Below are 18,459 nucleotides of genomic sequence, written 5' to 3' on the forward strand. Positions count from 1 at the left end.
AGGGGTCGCGACCCACAGGTTGAGAACCGCTGCGAGTCTAAGGAAATGAGAGGGAGCCACTGAGGGGGAGAGGAGAGAGAGGCAAAGCTCAGCCTGCAGGCTCTAGCTGGGGAGCGGCTGGCGTGGGTGCCCTTGACCCCCTGGGGACCCTGGATACGGAGCAGAGTTTGCAGGAAGGTGCTGGCCGCGGTGCAGCCAGGTTTCTCACCACCCCTCCCTGTTGCATTCCTGCTCGCTGGAGTGTCAGCTCTACCTGGTACATCTTCCTCACTGTCACGGCCAGTCCTGACTGCGGCGCAGGGGCACTTGCCCGTGTGTGAAAGCAGTGCTGGCTGCCATGGGGCGGGGGGCACCCCTCAGTGCCAGTCTGTGTGCCCCTTTCGCGGTGCCTTCTTTTTCTCAGATGACCGTCTACTTGTCCTCCAGGCTGTGACTGAGTGTACTCTCTTTACTTCACTCCATAGTTAATTCAGTGCCTTTCGAACCAGTGGATTATCCAACAACGAATTCACTCACCAGCAGCATCTTATGTGGAAGAAAAATGGCACTGCACAAAGTGAACAGACAAGTACACTGTCTGCAAGGCCCTGCCCCAGGAGAGACCACACTCGCCTCCGCTGGGGCCAGGGCAGGAGGCTCTGAGGCGCCCATGTGAGCTGCTGGGCAGTATGGCGCTGGGAACAGGGCAGGAGGCTCTGAGGCGCCCATGCGAGCTGCTGGGCAGTATGGGGGCGCTGGGGACAGGGCAGGAGGCTCTGAGGCGCCCATGTGAGCTGCTGGGCAGTATGGGGGCGCTGGGGAGCAGGCCGGGTCACCAGGTGCCCGTGTTGGCCCAGGCCCTGCAGTTGGGCTCCGGTCCTCCCACAGGGTCCGGCGGCAGGAGAGCGGTCTCCCTCAGGGTCACGTCTCAGAGGGATGGCGCTGCAGAAGACCACGGGGCAGTAAGACTGGCCAAGGCTGGGAGAAGACTCGCATCTCAGAAGACGAGGGATAGAATTTTCAGTGGGAAGTTTTCTAAAGTAAATGCGCTAAGAAAAGGGAGGCAAGGAGCCCGGGGTCAGGAAGCCTGCGCGGAGTCCAGGAGAGCTGGGGGGACGCAGCAGCCTTAGTCACCCCTCCTTGGAGAAGAACCGCCCGCAGAGTGGCCTGTGGAGTCCAGTCCACAGCCCTGGCCCCTCCCAACTGGGACCCAGCACAGGTCTGGACTTCTGCTCGAACAGACCTGGAAGTGCTGATATCCGTGGTGAAACCGAACGGCTAGAATGAGCACCTTCCCTTAGTGAGATGTTACCGCTCTTCAGGACGTGTTGTGTCACCCTCTCTGTTCAATCAGAAGCCCCCTCATTCCCACTAGCACCCCCGCGGCCCCCTCAATGGACACTGATTCCACATGCAGTGTCGTCCTCAGCTCAACCCCCCAGCAGCAACGAACGTGCTAATAATTAAACAAAAAGGATGTGTGTGCAAATACTTAGCAGAGACGCATTTCTAAAATACCACGACTCCCTGGCCATGAGGTGCAGGGGGAGGGCACGCCCCACAGACCCCCAGGTTTCCCTTCGGAGACCCGAAGAGCGCCAGCCTATCGAGTTAAGGAGCACAGAGAGGAAAACGAGTTTTAGATGGAGAACTTACAGCTTCAGGTTTCAACAAGACGGATTTGAATGCTTACATAGTACCTTTTTGTCTCCCTGCCAGACAAATATTTATCATTATATCCCACTTTTAGAAACTAACTAGAGCTGGTAAAATTAAAATAAGGTCTTACTCCTTCCCCTATGAACTGATATCCCCACCCCCACATTGATGTTCTTGTTTGTTTTGTATTTTTAAATATATTTTTACTAGGGGCCCGGTGCACGAAATTCGTGCACTGGGTGTGTGTGGGGAGGGGAGTGTCCCTCAGCCCAGCCTGCCCCCTCTCACATACTGGGAGCCCTCAGGCGTTGACCCCCATCACCCTCCAATCGCAGGATCGGCCCCTTGCCCAGGCCTGATGCCTCAACCAGAGGCATAGACCCCCATCACCCTCTGATCACCTGATTTGCCCCTTGCCCAGGCCTGACGCCTCCGCCAGAGGTGTCAGGCTTGGACAGGGGACCCCCATCTCCCCCCGATCACTGGCTCTAGCCCCCGCCCAGGCCTGAGGCCTCTGGCCCAGGAATCATGCCTGGGCAGGGGACCCCCATCTCCCTCTAATCGCTTACTCCACCCCTGCCCAAGCCTGACGCCTCTGACCCAGGCTTCAGGCCTGGGCAAGGGGACCATCATATCCCCCCAATCCCCGGCTCAGCCCCCACCCAGGCCTGATGCCTCGGCCAGAGGAGTTGACCCTCATCACCCTCCGATCACCAATCACCGGATCGGCCCCTTGACCAGGCCTGAGGCCTCTGGCAGAGGTGTCAGGCCTGGGCAGGGGACCCCCAGCTCCCCGCGGTTGCAGGCTCCGCCCCTGCCCAGGCCTAACGCCTCTGGCCTAGGCGTCCGGCCCGGGCAGCGGGGACCCGCAGCGGCAGCGGCCCCGCGATCATGGGCTTCGCTTTAGGCCCAGGCAAGGGACCCCTAGCTCCAGGGACTGCCAGCTTCGACCGTGCCCAGCTCCCATCGCTGGCTCCACCCCTACTTCCTGCTATCACTGGCCAGGGCGGAAAAGGCACCTGATTCTCCGATCATAGTTGGCAGTTAACTGCCAATCATAGTTGGCAGTTAATTTGCATATAGCCCTGATTAGCCAATGAAAAGGGTATCGCCGTACGCCAATTACCATTTTTCTCTTTTATTATATAGGATTGATTTCAGAAAGGAAAGGAGAGGGAGAGAGAGAAAGAAACATCAATGATTAGAATCATTGATTGGATACCTCCTGCACGCCCTACACCGGGGATGGAGCCTGTAACCCAGGCCTGTGCCCTGACCGGGATTCAAACCTGACCTCCTGGTTCCTAGGTGGACACTCAACCACTGAGCCACGCCGGCCGGGCCCACATGTCTTAATGACATGACAGCAGCCACTTTCTCTCCTCTAATTGTTCCTCAGGGACATCGCCTCCTTACACACCAAGCCTACGTTTCTGAAGATGGGTCCTCATCTCCCATCGCCCATGGAAGTTTGCACAGTGATCAGTGAGGAAGACGCCGTGTCCCGTGACTGCTGTAGGAACTTAGATTCCTGCAAAGGCATTAATTTCCCTGTAACAGTTTCCACTCCCTCGCCAACGAATCGGAAGAGGCTTCGTTTTCCTTTATGAAGTTTTCATTTAACATCGTACATTCCACTCCTGATGCTTCTGATTATCCAGTTAATACATTACTCAGACTCCCTCTCATACTAGTCAGAGTCACTGGAGGTTTTTCTTTATTTTATTACCAATTAGCACCTGTATCAGCTGGAAAAATTTTATTGTTTAGTTTTACCCAATAATGTTGCTCATTAGCCACTTTAAAAGAAAAGCTGCTTAGGACAAGATTGAAACTCTTTAGTAAATTGGTTTTTAATTTGTTTTCTCAACAAATACATAAGTCAAACACTTAGGGCTGCAGTAATAAGGCCTGGTGTCTTCCCTTAATGAAATTCTAATTAAGAGGCAGTCAAGTTTTCACTATAGTTTATTAATCTGCCCACCTTTCTATCAGGTTAAGAATGATAGCATTTAAATTTACCTGGTGCCTAATCTGGGGGAGGGGTCAGGTGTAGGCCTACTGCATGGCCTACTCATTGGCAGCTGGGAATATCGAGTCCCACCCATGGTGGACGGTCCTTAGTTTCCAGTACTTCAGGCTCCCATGGTCCTGGCTTTGTGCCATGTGACCCTGCAGTTCCTCTTACTAGAGGTCACTCACTGATTCGGGGTTGGCAGACGGATTTGGTCACAAGTTTCACGACTGGGCCTGAGGGAGCACCTGGCGCTTCCGCTCACGTCTCCTGCCCCTCAGTGGCCCTGAGAACACTGCCTCGGGCAGCTGTGGGCCAGAGGGACGTGGAGTGGCCCTGCGCTGAGTCTGAAGTCAGGCTCCCAGCTGACCACCAAATACAAGGTCAAGAATAACTTCTGTTTTATGCCACCGAGTTTGGTCCACTGTATTACAGAACACTATTGTGGCAACAACTTCCTGACACTGATACCCCACCTGCTTCTAGGGTTCATGAGGGAGTGATGGACTCTAGAAATGGTAGCAAGATTCAAATCACAGAATTGCTATAAGAAGAGTATATACCTTTTTTTTAAACTAAGTGCAAAAAACAAAAAAAAAAACACCACTTTTTCTAAAGGTCCTGGCACACTGGTGGCCACATTCCAATGACACTTAACAATGGCTTGTGTCAAGTAACAGAAAGAAACTCTGCTGACTGAGTAGAAAAGCAAGCTGGGAGAAGGTTCCTGGTGGCTGGCAGGACCATAGAAGGCTGAAGCCAGGCTGCTCCGGAAGTGGGAGCAGCATTTGGCATGAAGGACAGCCGAGGAGGGCACCCCCTGAATGCTATCCCGGAAGCTGGCAGAGACGCCATCGCCACTGCTTCTCTAAATCACGGCCGCTCTGACCCGCTGCCAGCACCCCCTCCCCCGCCCATGGCTGCGTGGAGCTGGAACTGCCCGTCTGGTGCCAGCTGCTCAGGAGGAAGTACGTCCTGAGCGTGAGGCATCCGAGTGCCCAGCCCAGACCTCGTGGCCATGTGCTTGCTGCCCACCTCTGTGTTTCCATTCCTGTTTGCAGTAAACACTCAATGCTAGATCAGTCAGCCCTGAGTACTTACTGAACTACCCTGAATGTCGGGGATGGAAACGGACACTTCCCATGTACTGATTTATTTAGTTCGCTAGTTTTAACAGAAATGTCAGAATCTACCACAAAGTGCTTTAGGTTTAGCCATATGATATCGCTGACATTGTCAATAACAGACTACATTGACCTACGCTGGCAATTGTGTATGATTTGACTATATATTTAATATTCAGAGTGTCGGTCACCCTGAGAAGCTAACCTGGGAGCTTTGTCTCAATTACAAGAAACCCTGTCAAGAAGTATCTGCTTAGTGTGCTCTCTGGCTGTGGCAGTGGGGTTCAGCCGAAGTCCACTGCTAGACTTGCAGAAATGGGGCCATTTTCCTTTAATTAAGATGGAGATTGGAGGTCTTAGAGCCTCTCTAGCAATTTTCTGCTCCATGTGCAGTGTGTGCAACTCTGATATTTCTGTTCTCTGAGTTCATCGATATTTTAGTAGGTTAGGTCATCGATATTCTCTGAGCAACAGTCAGGGAGGGGCGTGCACGTGGAGCTGGGTGTGGGGAGCTGGTGGTGTTACCACCACACCCCCTGGTCCATTTAAGCCCCCGGCCCTTTGAAACCGATGTCAGATGAGACCACAGGACCAGAGGAGTCAGGCCGCTCAGGATCAAACAGCTGGCCAACGGCAGGGCCAGAGTGGGCTGCTCCGTGAGCCCCACAGTCTCAGCCGCTGGGGTAGGCGGGGAGGGAGGCCCCGGCGGAGACCACAGCCCCGGCTTACAAGGCACCTGGCCTCTCCTGGCGGGGGCTGGGTGTGCCCTCGCATAGGGACACTTCTGAGCAAGTGCCCACGCGCTGAGTAGCTGGGAAAGAGTCGGTGGCACCGTCAGCACATCAGCAGGTAGTGGATCTATTGCCCTGTCAGTGGAAGCAGCAGCAGCGTTTACCAAACACGAGGCAAGCCCAGCCACATCTGCTTCCTGGATCTGCAAGGTCACCAGCCTGGACCTCACTCTAGGTCCTGCTGCCCACCCTGCCTGGGTCACCTCGGTGTCTGCTGTTACCCCCACCACACCTGCTTGGCTCGCTGTGTACACCTTGTGGCCAGTGTGAATTACAAAATGCAAAGCCAGGGGTGGGGTGGAGTTGGGGGCATTATTGGTTCTGTCTCTCTGAAATACCTTGACCAATAGAGGATATGTCTATATCTATGTAGGGATACATCTATCTATCTATCAATCATCTATCTATCTATATCTATCTTTATATATCCGTATCTCTCTGTCTCTACCTACACCTAACATTATGAACCTACTAGAGGCCCAATGCACAAAATTCGTGCAAGGGGCTCAGCCCTACAGCCCCAGCAGCCTCAGCCGGAGCTCACAGCCCCGGCTTCGTACGGAAGGTCATACGGAGGACGCTTGTTCTGCTGTTCAGTCTGAATAGCCTATTAGCTCTTTATTATATGGGGTATGTACTTATAGGCAGATCTCTATGTAAATAGATAAATGGGTAAATATATCTATATCAATATACTCATATATCTTTGACTGTCTATATTTTTCTATCTTTATCCCTCTCTACATCCACATCCATTTCTGTCTCCCTTTAGGGAAAAATGCATTTAGCAATTAATATCTCTTTTTTCATAATGAACTCATTCAATAAAAAGAGCATATTGTACGTTATGTTTTGAAATATTTCCCTCATGGTGTTATTTTGTTGCCCCCCAAAATAACAATTGTCATCTGTAAAAAAGTTCCTATCTTCACACTTGAACCCATTAAAACACACATTCCATAAGGATTAATTTGTTTGTCTTAAAAGTATTCTGTGTCCTTCAACCTCCCCTCTGGGATCTCTCCTGAGCATTTTAGGTTCTTTTTGTGACCACAGAAACGCCCCAGGCAGCCCTGCCTCTCTCCCAGGATTCTCTTTTGCCCAGTTACCCATCATGCCTCCCTAATTTATGCTCCTACACCAAGAAGTCCTTTGTGACCTGCTACCTCCGTTGGCTGTGCTTTGTCACACTCAAAATGATCTTCTTATCTGACTTATTCTTAGATTCAACTTAGGAATACACCGGCACCTTTTCCCCGCTGGTGGGCCTCTGCTGCGTCCACAGGAGGAATGGGGCGCCTCCTCTGAGCCCACCGAGCACTGGCTGTGTGCTGAAAAAGTGAAGTTAATTCCAAATGTGTGCCCATGCTTCTCCCTGCCAGTTTCACACGCAATGTCCTTAAAGACGGGGACCTTCTATTTTTCATACTTCAAAAGCCTCCTGGGAGAGGGCTTTATAGGAGGCTGGTGCTGGGCCCAGATGATAAATGATTGAGAAGTCACATTCTCTAGTCCAGCTTCTACCCCATGCCCCTCAGAAGCTCCTGCGTGTTCACAAGGTGTTCCTAGAGCGACCTTCAGCACCCTTCCGTGTTTCCTTGTGGCCCATCGGTGCGGCCACGTATTTCCCCGTGTCCACCAGATCCACCCTCCCTGTGGCATGGCCTCCCCTCCACTGGCCTCCAACTGCAGCTCTGAGGGCACCTTCCAGTACAGCAGGCGTCCCCGACAGCCCAGAGCCATGGGCAGGAGGAACACGGGGCGTGTTCTTAACACGGATGACTGACCTCTGGCCTGAGATTTCTCTCACTGGGAGTTCTAGAGGCTTCCAGGCACCCTCCTACCTCTCAGGCCCTTTAAGGCCTAACATCGACCTTCAGACCCTGTTAAGTTTCCCACACCCGCAGTAATTCCTCTGCCAGGCCCACAGAATGAGGTGTGTGTGTGCCCCTCCGCTGGTTCCGGTAAGCGGGGCAGCAATGTGAAGAGCCTGCACATTAGCCCGTTTGGACTGAACAGCCAGCGTCTGTTCTGTGGCCTGGTTATTACACCTGTCACAGCAGCACAGCAATCCCATCAGCCAGGCCTCTGCTCCCACGCGCTACTTGACAGCCTGCATGTGTCTGTGTCGTTAACGTCATGTTAGAGAGGATGGCGCGGTCTGTCCTGGTGCAAAACTAATATTTTTGAATCGGCCTGGCTCTCTCACGGAGGGTAGGAGGCAGGAGTAGGAGGGGCTGGGTTTCTGGAGTCAGCAGGCAAAAGTGCTGTGTAATAAATGGTTGACTTTCTCTGGGTCTCCCTGTCCCCATTATTTAAAAAAGTCCTCATTTAGCTCAGCCATTCTCCATCTACCAAGGGCTCTCAAGCAACGGGTTCCGTTGGCTTTTTGCTTTTGCACATGCTGAGTGGAGCGCACTGTATTTGCTCCTGCTGGAACTGTGGGGAACGTCTGTGTGACTCCTCTCGGAAATTCTAGAACCCTCACTAAGGCAGTCAGGTAAGCCTTGGGCGGGGAAGCTTAGTTGATAGCATGAGTGTGGGCTTTGGTGGCGTCAGGAACACAGGCACAACGATGCCTTCTATGGAATGAGGAGGCAGCTGTTCACTGGCTTCAAATGCCCAGGCTCTGAGGACAGACAGACTTGGGTCGAAGCTCCTCTCCGCCACGTACTCATGAGGCAAGTCTTCTATGGCAGTGCCTCCCTGTGTTCAGGGAAGAATAAATAAGCAACATTAACTAGTTCTCATCATTTTAAACATTTCTATTTGGTACTTCACATGTATTTATGCATCCAGTGCTTTTTAGTGCTCACTGAGTTAGTAAAATTTCAGGTTCTGAACTAATCCATAGATTCTACTCCTGAGAAGCGTGTATCTGGTGAGAGAAGCAGCACGTGGGAAGCAGGTGGCTTTGGTCTTGGTGGTGAACGGTGATGCAGACACACTGGAGCGGCTTCTAGAGAGAAGACTAAGGACCTGGTGGTGCCTCCACCTGCGAAGGCGAACTCTGGCCACAATCAGAGCCAGCATACTGAGCGTCTGGCCCTGCCGGCAGTGAGAAATCATCTCATCTCACTTGTAAAAATGCGTTTTGGTTTCTATTGTATTGTTTAAGTGTTAATTATGCTCTCTTTTCATAAATATTTATTTAACACCCACAAAATAACAAGCATTGTGTTAGTCTATAATATTCACAGTCACACACAGTAAGCTGGCTGCTGTGTGGTGCAGCAGACGCAGGATGAGGAAGGAAGGAAGGGCCTGGAGACAGACTGTGATAAGACCACGAAGGAGCCCAGAAGAGGCTGTGATGCGCCTATGCGGGCAGCGAGGTGCCATGCTGAGTAGGGCACTCAGGACACTTCTATTGGGCCATTCAGTTTAAGCTCAGCTCTGGACAAGAAGCAGATGCAGGAGCATCTAGAAGGTAGGACTGGGGTGACTAGGGGCCTGTGTGGGAGGTTACATCGGTGCTGTGACATATGCCAGGTTCCTGAGGCTCACCTTCCACTTCTGTAGCTTCCTGAACATGAGTCCTGGGGCATCTCCTCTCTCAGAACGTGTGTGTGCACCTGAGCAATGGAGCTGCGATTGCTGACTCACGGGCTTGCTGGGCATGAATTATAAACATCTTAGCTCAAAGGCTGTGCCTGAGTCTGGCCAGGCTTCTAGATCAAAATCGTATCAAGACGGGGTGGCTAAAACAATAGAAACTTACTTCTCACAGTTCTACAGAGTCTAAGATCCATGTGCGGGCCAGCTCAGTTCCTGGTGGAGCCCACTTCCTCTTTGCAGATGGATGCCTTCCTGCTATTTCCTAACACGCCAGAGAGAGCTCTAGTCTCTTCATCTTCTTACAAGGGCTGTAATTCCATCCTGGGGTCCCCAACCCCATGACTTCACCTAAAACTAATTACCTTCTAAAGGCCCCACCTCCATTGGTGGGGGGGGGTAGAGCTTCAAAATGTAAATTTGGGGGACACAAATATTCAGTCCACACCAACCCCACACTGGCGCGTTCTTATGGTAAAACATTCTCTCACATCAGTCCTCTGTCAGAAACCTGTAATGCTTACCCACTCTCCTCAGAGTAAAGGTCAACCTTCAACAAGCCCTGTGTGCCCCCCATCTGGCCACAGGGGCTTCCTGGTGGATTCCTGGACACTCTAGGCCTTTGCCCTTGGCCTTCCTTGACCAGAACCACTCTTCCTAGCTCTGATCGCCTAAATTCCTTCTCGGTCCGTCACCTTCAAGACTTTGCTCAAGTCCCACCTCTCAGTTAGACTCACGTGACCTCCCTGATGTTTCTCACCCTGAGCCACGTAATTGTTCCAATGTGGTAGATAACCCACATATCAATCTGCGCATTGATCATGGATAGTCCACCTCCTCTGCTAGAACTTGTGCCCTGAAGGAAAGGATGTGTCTATCCGGCTCATAGATTTATCCTGAGGCTGAGAAGAGCGCCTGGCGTGAGTGGTGTCAGGATTCATTTACTGACGAGATGAACAAATGAGGGAAGGTTGTCCTTCAAGTTGCTGTTGCTGACTCTCAGTCAGGCAATGTCTGAAGGGTACTAATGAGAACAAATGTATAACGTACGGGCCTGGACAGCTATTCCAAGTAAGTAATTAATATTATTTGGGAAAATATGGATTTTCTCTCAGTTCCCTTTTCTTGATGCCCTTCACCCACAGAAACTACCTATTTAAATCCCAAATATAAACTATATATTAAAAACAACCAATTTTATTTAACATACGAACCTGGGCTATGGGCAGATGAAGTGTAGCTGTCTGATTAGAGAAATCATGAAGGAGGTAAGTATTGTAGGAAAGACCCCTTTAGGCCTGACTGACTGGCATTTCTTTATGCTTTAATGACCCCAGGTGATTTGTGGTTGGAGACACAGCTTTAACTCTGGTGATTTTCCAATATGCAGAGAGCTTTTGTGCAGAAAGGGGAAGACAGTTGAACAAGGAGGTGTTTCTACAACTGGAGCACGTAAGGACAGAACCCAGCTCCAGGGAGGGAGGTACCCACTGTGGGAGATGAATCTTCCATGTGCTAGTCCCACTGCCATCCAATATAAATCAAAGGAACTGGCCTCGTTAGGAGTGGAAAGAAATGCATGGAAGGAAGTGCCTCCAGGATATAAAAAGGGGACAGAGATGGAGCAGGGGTCTTCTAGAGAAAGGGACTGGCTTCAAAAACTAATCAAATTATAGTGCCCGTATAAACAAGGACATGTGATTTCATCTCTCTGAGCCTCAGTTTACCCATCTATGCAAAAATATATTTCAGATCGTGCTGTGGGGCTTAACTGACATAGCATATGTAGTGAGCATATGTAACAACAAATGTTAGGATTTGTTTTCCTTCTTTATCAGCAAAATGACAAAACTGAACAATTTTTCTTCTTTTGGTAAGTATTTACACACCACACTATGCATTATAAAACCTGCTCATTTCCATTATTTCATAAAACACTCCTAATTCATGAGAAAGCTACTCGTGCCGCCATTTTCCAGACCATGACATTGAGGTACAGAGAGGCATGAAGATTTATGTAGTTATTGACCTGCAGCTAACACTGGAAAAACAAGCTTTAAAAGCCTTTACACTATATCGTATCTCCACTAACAGAGGTTATTTTCTGAAAATGAATATTTCACTGAGGAACCACCAGACTCCCAAGGATTCGCCATTTAAAGAGTTCACACTGATGGGTAAAAGGAACATGAGGATTTGTATAAGTGGATATAACCCCTAAATATTCAAATTCCTGTTTCAAAGAAAACTGACATCTAAGACATAGTAAAGAAAAACTAATTCCCATCCATTGTTCCCAGTCATGGCCATTGGCATTTGGAAGATAAAAAGTCCAAGAAATCCCAAAGTTGGTCTTTTATACATCCACAGCACTACTGATGGAGACATGGCTTAGTCTGTGTTTCAGACTCCACACGCTGAAAGAGGGTGAACTCTGTAGTCATAATGCCTGGCTTCAGTCCCATCCAGTTCTGTAGCTGTGTGACTTTGAGAAGGCAGTCAACCTCTCTGAGTCATACTTTCTTCATTCATAAAAATGAAACTATGTGCTGTAGGAATTAAATGTGGAAATTATATAGATAGATATTCCTTAGTATGGTGCCTGGATATAATAAACACTCAATACAAATTAGGTATTATTTGAAAGAAAAATACCAGTAAAATGTATGATTTATAAATCAGAACTTAAAATTTTTCTCATAGCAAATAACAATTACCAAAAACAAATAAACAAAATAATATCAACAACCCCCCCACCACCACCACTACCACCACTACTACCCAGGAATAAAAGAAACAAAACCCTCTAAAGTTAGATTGATCACACAAGCACTGATCATTTAAGGTAAGGCCAAGAGCTGTCTTTCTCCTACAACTGATATGGAAAAACTTTCAAGGGAAAATGGAATTTTCAGTGATAGGATTAAAATAGGAAACCTGATAAACTAAACTGAATTGAATTGAATGAGATGCATTTTTCCAAGCCAGAATCTGCCATTGCTAATTAGTTCACTTTTGCATTGAATGTATCCAGGAACTTGGATTGAGAAAACATTCTGTGATTTTTTTAAGGTCCAAAGCTTGACTTTTCCAACATAAAATTAATTCTTGTATGATGGGATATGAGGAAGGTATAGTAAACACAAAGGTTTTGGAAAGCAACTTGGCAAAACTAATGTTATCCAATAAAATTAATTTCTCAGAAAATTATTTATAATAGTAAATAAATGAAATTCTGCATAGCAATCTTAGGAAATATATTTTGTTAGGTTACCTCTATATTTTACCAAATTCAAAACAGACCTACAAATTCAAAAGTTATAATAGGATACTCTGGAGATATTAAAATTAAATGTGGAAAGTTTTTTTAGTGGCATTGTAAAATGTTTTAATACTGATAATAAAATAACAAAACAGATTACTACATGAATTACATAAAATCTCAACTATATAAAGCTATTCACAGGAAAAAACTATGGCAGTAGTTACTTCAGAGAATTGATTGTGGATAATATGTTATATATTATTATTATTTTATGTTATTTCCCTTGATTTTGTTTCAACTTCTTCAAGGAGAGCATATGCCATTTACAATCAGAAAATAAAAAAACTTTTAAAATAAGTCATCTCTAGAGGATGGAAAGTAAGAGGACATACATTCCCCCCCACCCCCCAGAGTTAAAGGTAACCTCAATCTCTCCGGTTTAGTGCTTTGTAATCTGACTTTACCAACTCCAAACCATCGTCACTGAAGTTGTAATTCTTAGTTCCACCAGAGCAGCAAAATCTCTGTCCCTGTCTGACTTCTACATGGAAAGAAAAACAAGCTGTTCACATCTGTCTTACCTTTTAATAATTGTATTTTAAATTACAGCTATTTGTCAAAAGCTCTTAAACTTGTAGCTGTGGATCTATGGGTTCCATGACCTCTCTCCTCTGGAAAAGGCTGATGTAATTAGAAACATTCCATTATCAATCATTCACGTAATGGTCGGTCTCTCTCTCTCCCTCATCAATTATTCTATTTTAGACAAAAGATCAGACCAACCCTGCCTCCTCTCAGCTCTGTGCTGTCATTCGCACTAAGAGAATTCTAAGTTTTCCTTAGGAGGAAGCTTCCTGGGGAGACGTCTTTGCCACTGCCAATGAAGGGTAATTTTCACACTCTCCCCGGAATTAGGAATGGAAGGTAACAAATGTGGTTAAAGGTAGCCCATTTAGAACAAAGTGACTTTTCTGACATTTTTTTCTTTTTAATTGGATTTATTGGGGTTACAAGAGCTAGTAAAATGATATAGGTTCCAGGTGTGCAATTCTATAATGCATCATTTGTATACTGTATTGTGTGTTCACCATCTCGTCAAGTCTCCTCCCATCACCATTTATCCTTCCTTCACCCTCTCTTATCTCCCCCACACCCCTTTCCCTCTGGTAATCACCACGCTGTTGTCTGTGTCTATGAGTTTTTGTTATTGTTTTTGTTTTGCTTAATCCCTTCACCTTATGACCCAGCCCAGCAACGCCCTCCCTCTCTGACACTGTCAGGAGTCTGCAGTTGATCTTCATTCCTCATGAATGAAGGACTAATAAATACATTGCTAAGTGTCACTTTGAAGTTGAACTGGCCCTTACCTTAGTAGGGCCTTCTGAGTGAAATGGACAGATTAGCAAGAGAGGACTATTGTTTCTATGTATTTCTGTTTTTCTTCTGAGCTGTTCCTCACCTCTTCCCTCTGGCCTCCTTGCCTGGCCTCAGAGCAGTGCTTGTCCCCAATATCAGCATGGGAGCCAATCTCGGGCTTCTCTGCCCTGCTTTCTACCTGACAATTCACAATTGTAGTTCCTCCCGCTCTCCCCTCCCTCTGACCCATGGACAAATCTTATTTCACCTTCTTAGGTGGCATCTGGCTACATGTGTGTCTTTCTCCTGTTCTCTAAGAATATTTGTGGTCCAGAAAAACGTCTTATTTTTCTTCCAGTAGGTGATAAAAATTTATCTTATAATAGTTATAAGATCCATGGAAGCTTACTTATTCTATTTGTTTTAAATTAACTCAGTCTGTTACGTGCTGAGGGCTGCCTGTCTGTGAGAGCCAAGGCTACGCCGCCAAGATAGGGAGAGGGATGGCTTCAGCCACTGGAGGCCCATCCAGGTCTCAGCGCTTCCCTCCACAGAGCACTGCTCTTCCCTCCTCAGCTTTCACAGTGCCTGCTCAGGGGCCTCAGCAAACTCAGAGGCCTCAGGACTCTGTGTCAAGATTCTGCTGATATCAGGGAGCTGTCCTGGAACTGGGGCGCAGCTCCTACCCTTGAACCTGCCGTTCCCTTCCCTTATCTCCCCTCCCCTCCTAGGACAGGCCCCTCAGGAGCTGCTCTCCTCCCCACAGGGTGAGCTGTCACCTCCCCAGTCCACATCCACCCTGATTAGGTGGTGTGATCTGGCCCGGGAATGTCTAGTTTTAGCCTTGAAACAGGAAAGTTTAAGAACCCACTGGTTGACACCTTTTTCCCAGAGACGATCTTGTATCTAACTTTCACACCGGAAGTGGGTAAACCACCTGCGCTCGCCAGAGAACGACACTGAGCCAGAGGGTGACCGGACAAATACCACGGAAGTGTTGGCTGGAACTTGTGATAGGACGTGAGTCTCATTTCTCTCTCAGCCTTCCTACTGCACAGGCTGGCCAGTGGGCCTCGTTTGCACGGGTAACGGTGATAACGCACAGGTCCTTCTTATCTGTGTGTCAGTCCCTATAGCCACTGCTCATGCAATATTGTGAGGCCATTTAATGCCCATGGCCCAGATGTACTGAGCATGGATCTCAATACCGACTCTAGGCTGTCTGCTTTGTGGCTAGATCAGTTTCAGCTTGAAATGATTACATTATAGTAGATGGACATTTACGAAAATATACTTGGTATCATTAGAAAGAAGGGTATGTATTTATGCTAGGGGACTTGGTTCTTTTGTCTAGATAAGCCTAAACAGGATTTTATTTACATGTTTCTAAAGGACGGTAGGTTAATATAAGACCTTCATGGAAATAATTCTCTTATGTTTACTGAGCAGTGGCCATATGTTAACAATTTTCCTGAATTCAATGCTCAGAACAATGACATGATATAGAAACAATGATGATTAACTCAGTATAAATAAGGACATTTAGGATCACAGAGGCAAGGAACTTGGCTTAGTCTCAAAGACAGGAGACGGAGGAACAGAGATCTGAACCTTGGCACCCCGCCCTAAAGATTGCTAAGCTCTATGGATCCGCTGTTGTAAGAACATGACGTGCCGCACGCTATGCTGCATCGTCACCAAGCCTCCTCCGCTGCCCACACCCAACTAATGTCGTACTTTCTTCCTGCCTGGAGTGATGGCTGGAGCAGAGGAGGGAAACGCGGTACAGAGCCTGAGGACTGGGAAGGGAGCACCTGGGGTGCCCTGGGCCTCAAGCTTGGGTGAGTCTCCCTCGGTTTCAGCATGAATGTCCATTTCTCCAGGAGCCTGGCAGTTGGGATTAATGGTAACGCCTGTTGCCATTTGGGGACATTTCTCCTTTTCTCTGGCTATTTTAGTTGGCAAGCCTCCTGCGAAGGCCTCAGACAGCTGTTGTACTATTATGGTTTGGACGTGAGTGCCACACACGGTGTGAAGATGAGAGTGATCTGGAGGTTAGTAATTAAACAAACATTTTCTAAGTGCCTTTATATACACAAACGTTAAAATGGAGAGGGAAGGTAAACATAAATATAGAATTAACATAACACAAGGTCCTTCTTTGGGAAATTAGAATGTCATTTGAAAAATGAATAATTGTATGTGAAATGATGTGGCCTGGTTTCGATGGGGACACATTTTGCATGTTTTTTAAAACCTATATTAATTTTCACATCAAGTGGAATACTATCTATAAATTGTAAGACTCAAAGAACTCCCTAACATATCTTGAATCAATGATCAACGATCTAACTAAGGTTTTCTGGGCTCTGCCCAAGACCTACCGAGTAAAAAATGCCTGGGTCTTCTGCTTCCGCGAAGATGGACACATGCACTTTCCCTGTTCCTCCCACAGAGGACAATGGAAGCCCCTGCACATTAGACATGAAACACACGGAAGACGAAATCAGTGCTCTCCCCACCAAGGGCCGCAGAAGTCTCATCTCCTGGCAGCATCAGGCCTGCTAGTAAGTGTGATTTCACCCTGAATTCAATGCTGGGACAGATGCACCTCCTCAGGTACCGTTATCCAGGGACTTTAGGTCCACGTTTACACCCCCACAGGGAGCGCATCCAGGTCAGAACCCACCTTTCAAGGAACAGAAATGCAGAGTTGAAGTGATGTGGGTGTTACGTGGATCACTGGATCACCATGGAAGCCATTTCACTACCACAGCTCTTCACCATGGGATGATGAAGCTAAATACCAGACAGTATCCTTGAACCCAGAACTCACAGGCTATGCAAAAATTTTCAGGCCCTTTTAGTGGATCCATTTGCATTTTTGAAATAAGTTGTTCAGAGAGGGGTTAGTTAATAGCTAAGGGAGCTATTAAATCTTTATGTCTCAGGAAAGAAAATTTTTTAATCTTCAAAATAAGAACAAGATGGCTAGGAGTGCTGCTCCTACAATACCCTTGTCACCAGAGGTAACACAGTCACACACCAGGGTTAACTTGGCTTCAGTGCAGCGGGACCACATGGGCTGTTAACCTGCCTTCCACATAGGAAACTTACTGCTGAGTCCAGCTCAAGTGCCTCATACACAGATTTCCCTGACAGGCTAACAGGAAAGGGAAGCCATGATTAATTATACCACCGTGACAGCGACAATGGAAATACGTAACCCCGATACACAAGCACACTTTATTACTGCTGGGTACCACTCTAGGCACTAATGTGGACGGAGCCTGGGAACAGGGAATACTCATTGTAAAATACCTTGAAGCGGTACATGAATTAAACAAACACAGTGAATTTACTAGTACATTCCTGGCCTGGCAAGGGGACCTGCTGCTGATCTCTCTGGAGGAGGGTCCCAAAGCCTCCAGGCTGGCCAGTGACCCATTCAGTGAGAGCTACTTCTGCGTCAAGGGTTTAATGCAAGCAACCAGCACAGTCCTTTCCTTTATCCCATCACAGTAAGAAGTGGGTAGGAAGAATATTACTCTGAAAAGCAAGTACTCACACGTCACCTAAGCAAAACAGTAGGGACAGAGAGAAAGAAAAAGGGCAATGTGAGTCAAGTGTGTGGCACTACGTTGTCTACCTAGCAAACCCAGAGACCGCTCCTGGCTGCCAGAGAAGGGGGGGCGTGCGTGGGGAACCCGATGGCTCACAGGTGGCCACGCACCCTCCTATGCGGGCAGTGCCAGTGCACACCTGCGGTCCCACCGTGATCATCAGTCTCTCTTTCCTTTGGATGGTGCCATGGACTGAGTGTGTCTGTGTCTCCCCCAGACTTCCATGATGCAACCTGAACTCCTCCAAGTAACGGATGCGCAGGTGGGCCTTTGGGAGGCAGAGTGGAGCCTCATGAACGGGGTTAGTGCTTTTACAAGAGGCGGCAGGTGAGAGAGAACTCCCGCCCCGTCTCTGTTCTCTGCCAGGAAAGAACACAATGAAAAGACGGCCATCTGCAAACCAGGAAGTAGACCCGCACCCAAACCTGACCTTGCTGGCCCTGCGACCTCCAACTTCCCTCCCCCAGAACTGAGAGAAATAAACGTCTATGGTCAGTACCCACCCACACCCCCGGTTTGTGATATTTTTACAGCAGCCCAAGCTCGCAGATCCCTGGAGGCGTATTAAAACTTCGGCAGAGTTGTTTCCTTGTCTCTTCAGCAGAAGCATAAGGGCCATGTCAGCGGCCATCTCCAACTCTTCCCTGGCTTTCCCAAATATCCCTGCTCTTCCGACACAGAACACCTTAGAGTTTACTGAGTTTAATAAAGACGGTCAGAGTCTACCTGGCAGCGCGCCTCGGAGCCAGGGGCTGTGTTCCAGTCCCTTCCACTTGTTGCCGTGCTTGTCTGAGTTGAAAACCAATCCATGGTTGTTCCGTGGACGGGTTTTGTTCTTCACTCGTCTGAGGGCACAATTAAGTCTCTGGAAATAAACGACTGTGCTCAGGGACGTCATTTGATCAGGGACTAACTGTGCTTCTTTGGATCAGAACATTCGCAGGCAGAAGTAACAAGTTCCCTTTCAGGAAGGGACAGAGTCTCCCGGCGAAATCCGAACCCGGCTTTTTATCACTTCACACACAGAGGCAGCCCTGGCTGAGGTTTGCCTTTTAATGATTTATTAACACAGCCGCATCTGACAGTTTGAGTG

The 18,459-nt window shown here is 48.0% G+C and overlaps 1 long non-coding RNA gene across 1 annotated transcript; it reads left to right on the forward strand.

Moving 5' to 3' along the window:
* The first annotated feature begins 15,507 nt into the window (after positions 1–15,507).
* Positions 15,508–18,237, forward strand: LOC132220153 (uncharacterized). Its single transcript, XR_009449696.1, has 3 exons — positions 15,508–15,584; positions 17,584–17,628; positions 17,733–18,237. It is a non-coding gene; the product is annotated as an uncharacterized LOC132220153 (long non-coding RNA).
* The last annotated feature ends 222 nt before the right edge of the window (positions 18,238–18,459 follow it).

This window comes from Myotis daubentonii, chromosome 17, assembly GCF_963259705.1.
Source record: "Myotis daubentonii chromosome 17, mMyoDau2.1, whole genome shotgun sequence".
NCBI classification, from domain to species: Eukaryota; Metazoa; Chordata; class Mammalia; order Chiroptera; family Vespertilionidae; genus Myotis; species Myotis daubentonii.